The 11,581-nt window shown below is 35.8% G+C and overlaps 1 pseudogene; it reads right to left on the bottom strand.

Annotated features, from left to right (window-relative positions):
• Positions 1-284: 284 nt before the first annotated feature.
• Positions 285-11,581, bottom strand: part of LOC118857842 — an 87,050-nt pseudogene continuing 75,753 nt past the window's right edge.

Genomic DNA, 11,581 nt, shown 5'->3' with positions numbered 1-11,581 from the left:
TTTTATATGTTTTTGGAGGGACTCCACAAGGAGCTCACACTAGTCCCTGCTTTCCAGCTGCCATCTTGGCTCCGCCCCCCCAGACAAGAGCTTTCTTAAAGGAAAAGTCTAATTAGGCCATCTCATGTCAGAAGCTGTCAGGCTGTGTTTGACAGGACCAGACCTGGCAATATTATGAAAGTGAAAGAAGCAGATGGATACTGCACAATAACGATTCAGGGACGCTCCAAAAAATCTTTATGAGTACAGCCGTTGGAAGGATGATCTTGATTAAGGAAGGATTTTTATTCATTGTGTGTATCATAACTGTCATAGCTGCCTCTGTAAGACACTCCTGAAGACTGGTCACCTTGGCCTCCTTGAATCCTGCTGCTGCTGTAATAGTGTCTGGAACCTCCATATTCCCCACTTCTTGTTTCAAAACTGCTCCCCACCATAACTGTGGTCTCCACCTCCTCCGGAAAAACTATGGCCCTCCACCCCAGCCTCCACAGAAGAAGCCTCGGCCACTGAATGAACCTCCTTGGTACCCATGGGACTAGATTTCTGATGATTTGCCTTCCTGGTCAACTCTAATCTGCTGCTCATCAACAGACTTTCCATTCACTTCCATCATTGCATCTTTAGCATCATCTATGTGTTCAAATGTAGCAAAGCCAAAACCTCTGGATCTCTGAGTTTCCCTGACTTTCACAACAACTTCAGCAATCTGTCCATACTTTGAGAAGACCTGTTCAAATGCCTGTTCATTGGTATCAAAACTCAGTCCACCAACAAAGAGTTTTCTGTTATCTGATGTTGTCTTCACCAGCGTGTTGGATGGGGAGAGAAGGATATGTGGTGTCAGCAGATAGGCCAGAATGACCTGAACCTCTTAATAGGAAAATGAGAGAGATTGAATAACCATGCTGGGAGAGGAGAGGAGAGGAAAGGAAAGGTGAGGGAAAGGAAAGAGGAAAGGAAAGTGTCCATTATTTGAAGAATGGCTAAATAGACTAATATATGAATGAAATGAAAAATTATTGCTCTGTAAAACATAATAAAAGAAATTATTTCAGAGAATCCTAGGATTGTAAACTTATGAAGAGTGAAAAATGAGCAGAACCAGGAGAATAATTCATACATGGACAACAACATTTAAAGAAAAATAACTTTAAAGAATTAAGAACTATAATCCATCATGTCTCCAGAGCTCCTATGACAAAGCATGTTATCCACTCATAACAAAGGTGATAGCTCCAAAGTGCAGAAAGAGATATTCATTTCTGGACATGGTCACTGTGTGCATTTGTCTCCATTGCTTGTAGTTAATTTTTACTATTTTTTTCTTGATGGGAGGGGTGGTTGAGGGGGCTAATGATATTGATTCCAACAAATGGGAGGGCATTGAAACATTTTTAAAATTCATTGAATAAAAAGATAGAACCACAGGCAAGTAAGAGATTTCTGAAAGTAATATATTGAATTTATTATGCACTTTGAAAAGTGTAAGCAGTATGAAATTGAGTAATACAGTTTTCATATATAATCTTTTTATGTTCTTGTGTAGATAAGGAAATATTCTTTATTGGTGTTTAAGTTCATTTCTTCAAAAATAAATTAATAAAATAAAGAGATAGTTGCAAAAGCTAAGAAATTGAAATTTTGATGAGCTAGCTTGGGTACATCAAGAATATTCCAAATTAATCTTGTATCCTTTTTTGACTTGTATGTCAGGAGGATGTCATGGATGTAGTATATGTAGGTAATACAGGGTGATTTGCAGCATCTCTTTCAATATCTTTTTTTTAAATATTGAAACATGGGCTTAGTGACCACATAGGTAAGTGTTTGAATGTACAAAATTCTAAAGAGGTAACTAATGGCATGGTATCCAGCTGGAGGGAAGTGTCTAGTGTAATGCCACAGGATTCTGTCATTGGTCTTTTTATGTTTAAGAAACTTATCGATTTTTTCAAGAGCTTCCACTCTTCTCCAGCTAAACAAATCAAATAACTTCATCCTTTATCTCCATCCTCTCTTCTTTTGCTTCAGTCTCAGAGAAAGAGGTAGTGCTCCTCCTTATCAATGCCAGTCTTTGCCAGTACCCTTTATCCTATTCTCTCCTGTCCCTCTAGGAGTTTAACCCTTTGATCATCACTTCTCTTTAAAATTATGACCACTAAGTGGTTAGAGTATTAGAAGTGGAGTCAAGAAGACTGAAATTCAACTTCATAAAAAAGTTAACCATACTTGTTACCTCCACTCTCTAACCTCTTATTTCTCAACCCCTTGAATGTGGATTCTGTTTCCACTGATCAACTAAAACCTCCCTTTCCAAGAACATGAGTAATCTCTTTATTGATAAACGGAATGGCCTTTGCTCAGTCTTCATCATTTCTGGCCTCTCAATAGTAAGTGGCATAGCTGGCCACCTCCATTTTTCTGGATACTCAGACCTAGTAAAAATGTAAGCTCTTTGAGGGCAGAAATTGTTCTAATTGTATATTTGTATCCAACCACAGTGCCTGGAAAATAAAAGCCATTTAATAAAGGTTTACTGGTAAATTGATTGATTTATTGACTGAATGAAGGGAAAAGTGACAGGCTTATAGCCTTTGTCAATAGAATTCAATCAGGAATGACAATCACATGAACTTGAATTCAAACATATTTTGAGAAGGTAAACTGAGTCTCTGAAACTAACAATACAGTGTTGTATGAATAAATTAAAAAATATCAAATGTTTAATATATATCTAGCACTGTGCTAAGTGCTGAGGCTGCAAATAGAAGTGTGCAAAAGTCCCTGTTTTCAAGGAGATCACATCATGATTGGGGAAGAGAACACATATAGCACAACTCAGCTGCAAAGTGGATGGGGATAGGGAGGATGGAAATGTTCAAGGGTCTAGAAAATAAGGTGGCAGGAGAGAGAGCAGCAATAACAACGAAACAAAACCAGTCAGCATATGGTGCTTTAAGGGATAAAAAGCACTTTACAAATGTTAACCCATTTGTTCCTTTAAATAACCTTGTGAGGTAGTTGAAGTGATTGTTACCATTTTATACTTTAAAAAACTGAGGCTAATAGGGATTAATTAGCTTGCCTAGGGGAACACAGCTAGCAATTGTCCAAGTCAGGGTTCAAACTTAAGCATTTCTAACTCTAAGTATGGCACTTTACCCACTTTCCCACCCAGAATCCTCTGTGATAAGGTATATGATCTTCCATCTCGCCATTGTTTACATTTAATATGAATAAATGTAAAATTGAAAATTTGGTTCCAAAAATCAACTCCAAAACAAGTAAAGGTTGAAGAAGTTGTCGTTCTAGACAAAAAGACAGAGGGGAAAAAACAAACAAGACAAAAATACAAGAGGGATTCCTGTGGAATGCAACCTCAACATGAATAAATACCATGATGCACCTACTAGAAAACAAAACAAAATGAACAAACAAACTTCAAATCCTAAGCTGAATTGAAAAAAAAAAAGCATCATATTGAACACAATGAAAGGTTGATGTTACTATGATACTCAGTCCTGATGAAATCACATCTAGAGTATTATGTTCAGGTTTGAGTACCATATATTGGGTTCATAGTATCCTAGGTCTAGAGTTGGAAGGTATATAGAGGCTATCTAGTCTAACACTCCAAACTTTGGAGTTGGGTAAAGATAGTAACTATACAAAGGAACGTGGAATTTAATGGTAGAGACCAATGCAAAATCAAACTGGTCATTTATAAGGGCAAGATTTTGAAGGGAGAAAAGTGGGTCAAGTTAGGAGTCATATCGTAGGAAAGCAGGAAGGGGTAGAGTGACAAGGTGTTGTGGTGAAAAAAAAGGAATAAATTAAGGATCAGAAATGGGGAGAGAAGGAAAGTAGGAGAAAAAGGAACTTCTGACTAAGATGTTCATGATTTTGAAGCACTGAATGGAACTATAGGGGAATGGGAAGGTAGTGTGAGTTAGGGACACAGAAGGATTGGATGTATATGAAGGAACAGGGAGTGTAGCAGTGAATCACTTAGCTCTCTCAGAAATACAGTGATCCGGAGCAATCAGGGTTCATGATGAAAAATGCTATCTGCCTCTAGAGAAAAAATTGATGGTGTCTGAATACATACTGAAATATACTATCTTCTTTTCTTCCTTCTTTCTTTCTTTCTTTCTTTCTTGCTTGCTTTCTTGCTTACTTTCTTGCTTACTTTCTCTCTTGCTATTAGTGTTTTCTTTCACAAAATGACTATTACGGAAAGGCTTTACATGATTTCACATGTATAATTTATATTAGATAGCTTACTGTGTCAGGGAGGGAGGAGATTAGAAGAGGGAGGGAGGCATAGAATTTGGAACTTAAGATATAAAAAAACAATCAATGTTAAACATTGTTTTTACATGTAATTGGGGAAAAATAAAATATTATTTTTAAAAATGCTTTTTGAATTGAAATAAAATGAATTGATTAGCATGAACATAGAGAAATTCAATTTTGAAGCCCGAATGAGTTTCCTGGATTACACGAGTTGCAGTAGGTTGTCAGTCCTTTGATCATTCTTTCCTTTGATCGTTAAGAATCTTCTCTTTGATCATTAAGATAGCAATGCATCCTGTTATGATCTAACTTGTACTCCTCTCAACAACTAGAATTCAATTAATAAAGTTACAGAATGGGACAGCTAGGTAGCACAATGAATAGAGAACCAGCCATGAATACCATGATTAAATAACAAATAGCAAGCTCATTTAACTAGAATGGAAAATATATGAATGGAAAGAAGAGACTTGAGAAAAGTAGGTGTGAATCGATTGTGAATCACTTGGATGCCAAGCTGAGGATTTTTATTCTTGAAGAAATAGTAAGTCACAGAGATTTTCGAGTAGAGAGAAGATATGATCAGTTGAATATTTTTAGAATATCAATTTGGAAAAGACTGAAAGTAGGGAGACCAATTAAAAGGCATTACAATAGTCTTGGTGAGAAAAGATGAGAATTTGAATTAAGGTGTCTAGGTAGAAGGGAACAGATGAGATAAAAAAAACTGTAGAGGTAGATGTGACCAGCTCTTGAGACCTGGTTCATTTGCTCCCTGCCTGGATCCCATAAAGGATCAGAAGACACAGAGTAAACATTTTAAGGAGCCTTTCCCTTACTTAAGCCACCCTTGAACCAGATGCTGTTGGCATCTTCCTTTCTTTCCATTCTTCGTGTCAAGTATCTTCTCTTTCCTTTTCCTCCTTCCAGTTGGATGCCAACAACCACCTACCCAACTGCCACCAAAGAGAAATTGAATGCCCATTCTATTTCAGCCTTTGGACCCACCGCTTCTTTCCCAACAGTCTTATATCCTGGGCCCCTCCAGTCACTGCTATGGGTGGGGAAGGAGGGGGAGGTAGGAAGATTTGGTATGGACATACAATCCCTTCTTTCTAGGAGTTTGCCTTCTTTTATGAAATATAACATGTAAGTAGACAAATAAACTATGTTAATTTGAGGAGGGAAAGAACACTAATAATTAGGTAGATCCATAAAAGTTTTGGAGTAGAAAGTGTCACAGGAGCTGAGCCATGAAGGAAGCTAGAACTATTAAAAAGTAGGGGTGAGGAGGGAAGCTCAGGTATGTGAAGGTTAATGATGTGGAAAAAAAAAAAACTAAAACTAAAACCTGAAAGGTATTTGGAAACCTTATTGGGAAAGGCTTTAAATATTGTATTTTTGTATTTTTAAATAGTGTATTTTATCCTGGAGATAATAGAAAAGCACTGTAAGTTGTTAAGTTAGGGAACTATAGAGCCAGACCTGTGCTGTAGGGGGAGAATATATATAGATATATATACATACATATATGCACATATGTACATATACAAAAGATATAGATACAGATATAGATATAGATATAGACATAGACATAGACATAGATCTAGATCTAGATCTAGATATAGATATATGTAGCTGTGTGCATGGAATAGAGATGGGTGTGACTAGAAACCAAGGATATAATTAGAAGTCTCTTCCAAGACTCCAGGAATAGGGCCTGAACTTGAGTAGTGCCCTTGTGAATAAAGATAAAAGATATGATATATGTCATATAGGCAGAATTGACATTATTTTGCAACTTATTGGAAGTGGATGTGGGGGAAAAGGAAGAGTCAAGAGTCAAGGATGACCGAGGCTTTAAATTTGGGCCATTAGGACCATAACAGTTTCTTTAAAGAAACAAAAAATGTTACTTCCTCTGGAGTTCCATTGCCATAATGCTGGTACTGGCCCTTATTACTTCTCACTTTCTATTCAGTAAAATAACTACATGAAAGGTTTTTGTTTCCTCTTTTTTCCTTCCCATTGCTCATACAGCTTCTAGAGAACTGGACTTGAGGTCAAGAAGACTTGAATTAAAATCTTGCCTTAGACAATAACTAGTTTTGTTATATAGATAAATTATTTTGCCTCTCTGGACCTCAGTTTACTCATCTGTAAAATGAAGAGATTGGACTCAATGGCCTCTAAGATTTCTTGCAGCTCTAAATCTATGTTCCTATGATACTGCAGCACTTTAATCTTCCTTATGATTAGAAATATATACATGCATAGATACAGTGTATATGTATATATTATATATATTTTATATATAGTGTATGTATATGGGTGTTATATAGTGTATATATATGTGTTATACATAAACATATATGTTATTTATAAACACATGTCATATCTAAACATATATGTTATAAAAACATTGTATGTGTTGTATGTAAGCATATGTGTTATATGTATGCATAGGCATATGTGCATTATGCTCCCAAGGGATGGAGGTCATGTGATACATGCACTGAACAACACCCAATAAAGAAATACGGAAAGGACACTTAACATTTGTTAATCATTTTCTAGTTTGTAGCATATTTTATCATCACTCTCACATTCATTCCCCACAACATTATGGTGAGGCAAGAGTTATCATTACCTCCAATTTACATATGAGGAAGCTGAAGCTGAGAGATGTTAAGCTACTTCTGTAGGGTCATATAGCTAGGAAGTAACATTCAAGACTCAAACCTAAGTCTTCTAATTCCAAGCTTAGTGTTCTTTCTACTCCACTTCATTGCCTCAATGTCAATTTACATAGACTATAGTTTCTTGCTTGACTAAGATCCTGTCCACATAGAAGGAAAGAGAACTATTGGGGAACAGCTGAACAACTTGTGTTATATGATTGTGATGGAGTACTACTGTGCTATAAAAATGATGAGCTCAATGATTTTAGAAAAAAAAACATAGGAAATTTGCATAAAATAATGAAAAACGAAATGAACAGAACCAAGAGAACAATGTATACAATAACAGCAAAATTGTTTTAAGAATGACTTTGAGCAAATGGGTTATATTATCTATTATGAATAACCAAATTAACTACAAAGGACATATAAAGAAAGATGCTATCCACATCCAGAGAAAGAACTGATAAATAGAAGTATGTATAGAATGATTTTATAATATCTATAATTTTATGTTTACCTACTTGTGTCTAATGGTAGCCATCTCTAGGGTAGGAGGGAAGAAAAAAAGGGGAAAAATTACATGATAGAAAGGAATAGCAAATTGTGCATAGTGGATTTGCAGTTTCATATATAATCATCTTTTTATTGTACTTTGTTATGAAAATGCTTGTGTTATTCCATAAATTAAAAAGAAAATTAAAAAAAAAAAGAAAAAGAAAGAGAACCATAGCAGGAGTGTTACCATGAAAAAATTTGATGAAGTCAACCACCCAGAGCATATCACTTTAGTGATGTTGCAGATACCCAGATATATTACTTGGAGTTGTCTGTCTCTCTCCCCCCACCCTCTCTCTCTCTCTCTCTCTCTCTCTCTCTCTCTCTCTCTCTCTCTCTCTCTCACCCTCTCTCTCTCTCCCTCTCTCTCTTTCCCCCCCAGTCCCTCCCAAATTTATGAGTCCTTATATTTTTAGCCTGAAGGTACTCAAAGGTTAAATGAGTTGCTCACTCTTGGTCATGAAGCAAATATATGTCAGCAGCGCTATTTGAACTGAGATCTTTCTGGCTTTGAGGCCAGCACACTATCCATTAACCACGTTGCCTCTTAATATAGACAGAGCCTCAGAGATCTGTGTCAGGCAGCTGTAAACTAGCTTAATGTTTCCTAAACTGTTAAATCCTAATCCCCCAAAGAGGTGAGGGAAAATACAGTAGGGCAGTAAAAAGAGAATGGAAAGGATATGGGAATAATACCAAGTACATCAAGATACAGAATATTTTAGCCACTTAAATGGAGTTGAATATCAATCCATGCTCATGAATTAGGCTAAATTTTTGACTGCCACATAATAAAATTATATAGTAAGTAGAATGTGATCAACTAAATATTGCCAAGAGTCCAATGCCCTTTTGAACTTACACCGTTGAAGCAGGAAGTTTCATTAACCTGCCAATTTGACTTGGATTGCCACACATTTAAGTAGTAATTTAGACTTATTTCACATTGCTTCCCCTCACACACTCAATGTTCCATCCAAACTAGTCTACTACGGGTCTTTAGTCACGTCTCTGTAGCAGCTGTAGTAGTGGTGGCAATAGCCTAGGCCAGGGCTGCCCAGTCTTAGGTTTTATTGAAACGACAGACAATATATTTTGATTTGCCATTTTAGTGAGAGCTCTGCAGTAGCTCAGCCTCATTTACTAAAGCATTTATGTAAATTTCTAGCCTTGTAGGCGGGCCTCATAAATTGCGCTGTGGGCTGCATATTTGGACAGCCCTGGCCTAAGCCATTTAAGTGGATAACAAATCCATGAAAAAATTAAAAATAGTTAAACAAAAAATATCTTCTTACCTGGGAGTTACACTGTCAAAGTACTTACAAAAGACAATTTAATTGAACCACCACCAGAAACTGAAGAAGAAATAAAATGGGTAACTTTACCAGCACATTTATTAATTTACATGTTGTATTCTACCTCTTCCCGAGTAGAACATAAGCTCCTTGATGGGGAAGAGGGGCATATTTTTTTTCTTAGTTTGGGCTGGTCATTGTAAACTTAGACAGTGGCATTTTTGTATGTCACTGATCCTTTTGATAGGCTGATAAGACCTATTAACTCTTTCTAAGAATATTTTAAATAAATATATAAAATTGAAAAAGCAACCAATTAAATTGAAATGAAGTTATCCAGATAGTTGTTTTCTTTTGTTTTTAAGTTTACAGACCTCAGGTTAAGAATTCCTATAACTAGACCATAGTATAAAAGCCTAGGTGACTAAAAAATGTTTATTGAACTGAATTATGGAATCACACTAATGATCATAGTTATTTTTGCAGCTGTCCTTCCCTGTTAGATTTTGTGTTGCTTAAGCATCTGCTCTTCTGTGGAACTATCTTTGCATTCCCTAGGCCTAGCACAATGCCTTGCCACGTAGCAGCTGCTAAGTAAATATTTGTTGAATTTAACCAAATTAATTGTCACAACTCACAGCTCCTAAATGTATTAGTGTTCCTGTAGCGTTGTGATATAGTGGAAAGAAGACCCAAGTTGGAGTCAGAGAACCTGAATTTGAACCTAGTCCTGCTCTTTACTTTTTGCTTATAGGGCCTATCCTTCCTCAACCATAAAATGAGGAGCTTAAACTTAATGATCTCTAAGGTCTCTCCCAGCATGAAATAACATGATTCTGTCATCTGACACAAAAAATATTAAACATCCATCAAGGGGAAAAAACAATTTTGTAACAAGGAGATACTGACTTTAGATGTAGTGCAACTAGCTGGAGAGTCCAGGTAAAATAGGTAACATCATCATCTGTCTAATATCGCTGTAACTTTACAAGATTTTTTGAGACCCTGTTGAATGTAAAAATAATTTGGTAATAAGTAGAACCTATGATGGAACATAGAACTTTCTCTGGAATGATTCCAAACTCATATATTCTTAAGTCTAGACATCCTAGTTAGATACATTTTCTTAGAAGGAAATAAAAGGATATACAAATGATGATACACTCATGGAATTATGCTCTCAAGTTTTTTGAATATTGTTGACCTGTACTTTTGTTGTTTTTGATCCCTTAGAAGACTTTCTTGTTTGAGGATTCCAGAATTTATGCTTTCACCTGATCTGAGTATGCTCTCCATATACAGGTTAAAATGGCCTTCAAGTATCCCCATTTGTACTTCAACTGAATATTTGGCTAAGGTCCCTGACTTTTACTTTTAGATGTTAACTATTCATGAGGTTCAAATTTAAGATAAGGTTCCTCCAATTTGCCCCTCTTTTACCAATAAAACAATGTACTTCTTCTCCCCTATTCAATAGACTCCATTGACTCCGTATTACCTCCAAGATCAAATGTGGACTCTTCTTTTTGGCTCTCACAGTTGTTTATAACCTGACCCTTTCTTGCCTTTCCATTCTCCTTACACTTTACTTACTAGATCATGTACTCTATAATTTAGTTATACTAGCCTACTATACTTGCTGGAGATAGATAGATAGATAGATAGATAGATAGATAGAAAGAGAGAGAGAGAGAGAGAGAGAGAGAGAGAGAGAGAGAGAGAGAGAGAGAGAGAGATATCTCTAGATATTTAGATAGGTGCTACAGTTACACAGACAGACAGACGGACAGACAGACAGACAGACACACACACACACACACACACACATACGCACACACACAAGTAAAATCAGGCCTTTCTGTCAAGGAGCTCACATTCTTATGATAGGAGACAATATATAATTAATAATATAATATATATATATATAATATATGATATAATATATAAACACATATCTCATGCATACATATGTTTATATATATAACATGAAAAGAGAGCCTACTTACTAAACAGATTTAGATATACACATACACAAATATATGCATACATAAATTCATGCATATACATATGTAGTATGTGTTTATGCATACACTCATGTATGAGTGTATATAATATGTATTTCATTGTTGATACATTCCTTAAGAGAAAGGTCTGATTTTGCTGTTCTTTATAACTCCAGCACTTAGAAGAATGCCTAACGTAGAGTAAATACTTAATAAATGGTTTTTGACTGATTTTGTTATGTAAGATTATGCCTATTAGCTTCCTAGTGGAACAATTTGATGCATGCATACAAGCAAATTACTTTCTAGTTATAGCATTATATACATTCTCTCCCTAAAGTCTTAATGCAGTTTTAAACTATAAAACTTTTAAACTGCACTAAGACTTTTGAGAAACTCTATGTTTTTGCAAACAGATAATTTTTTGCAATCTTTTTGTGTCTGAATATCACTGCCAGGTCAATCTTCCTAAAAGAATGCCATTCATCATGTCATTCAGTATTGAATGAATGAATGTTGAACCACTTGTCCAAAAATCAACAAAAGCTGCCCATAATTTATAAGATAAATTCCAAGCTCTCTAGCCTGGCATTCAATGATCTTCATAGACTGGGCTCAATCAACTTTCTTGGATTTTTCTGTCCACTTATTTCTTCATCCCTCTATTCTAGCCGATCTAGTATATTTACTACATCTCAAACATACTCTTTGCTTTCTAGCCTCTACATTTTTGCCCATGAAAATT

This window comes from Trichosurus vulpecula, chromosome 7, assembly GCF_011100635.1.
Source record: "Trichosurus vulpecula isolate mTriVul1 chromosome 7, mTriVul1.pri, whole genome shotgun sequence".
In the NCBI taxonomy this organism is placed as follows: Eukaryota; Metazoa; Chordata; class Mammalia; order Diprotodontia; family Phalangeridae; genus Trichosurus; species Trichosurus vulpecula.
Note: the sequence above shows the minus strand (reverse complement) of the source record. Positions and strands in the feature narration are given on the sequence as shown.